Genomic DNA, 838 nt, shown 5'->3' on the forward strand with positions numbered 1-838 from the left:
GGTCGCTGCTGGAGCCACCGGAGCCGCCCGCCCTGCGCCCTTCGCCGGCGGCCGCGAGCTCCTCGGCCGCCTTCAAACAGATTTTGCTAATGTGCCACGTCAACGCTTACGTGTGGGCCCAACCAGTCAGAAACGTGTTTAGAACAGGCAAATCGGGGTCTTTTCAGACATGGTAGTTTTTAGTCAAGGATTAGTGAGAAAATGATAGTTTCGACACAAATTTATAAAGTAATAGTTTGTAGGAACGTTTCCATGAAATGTGGTAGTTTTTTGTTAAATACTCCGCTAAAACGCGTACCCCTTCATTTCAAATTACTTGTCGCAGATATGGATGTATTAGATCTATTTTAGTAGTGTGAGTAATCGAACTCGGGCTTTTTCCCCGTGCCTTCTAAACCGCTGGTGACTCGGTGGCAGCGCGCGACGCGACGTCCACGTACGCGCGTATACACACGTACTCCTACAAGCGTCCACGATTTGGTGCACCTAACAGTTCGTCGTCGAGTTCCCTGCCCTGCCGCCGTCCGTCTAAAAGAGAGCGGCCAAAAACAAAGGGAGAGAGAGGAGGAGAAAAGGAGGTCTCAATTCTCAGAGGCCACGCGCATCCATCCCACGAAACCGTCCAAAACAATAATAAACAAAACAAACAGACCAGGAGAGGGAGAGAGGAAAAAAATATATACATAACTATATTGGCAATGGCAGCTTAGCTAGGGGCAAGCGGGGTGGGCCCCGCACGCGCAAGCTTTACTTTTCGAGCCGCCCGGTTTTGTCGTCTCCCCCGTCCGCTCCCCTCCCCCCTCCCCCCTCCCCTATTTCCATCGCCACCCCCCTCCCC

This window comes from Triticum aestivum, chromosome 1A, assembly GCF_018294505.1.
Source record: "Triticum aestivum cultivar Chinese Spring chromosome 1A, IWGSC CS RefSeq v2.1, whole genome shotgun sequence".
Taxonomy (NCBI): Eukaryota; Viridiplantae; Streptophyta; class Magnoliopsida; order Poales; family Poaceae; genus Triticum; species Triticum aestivum.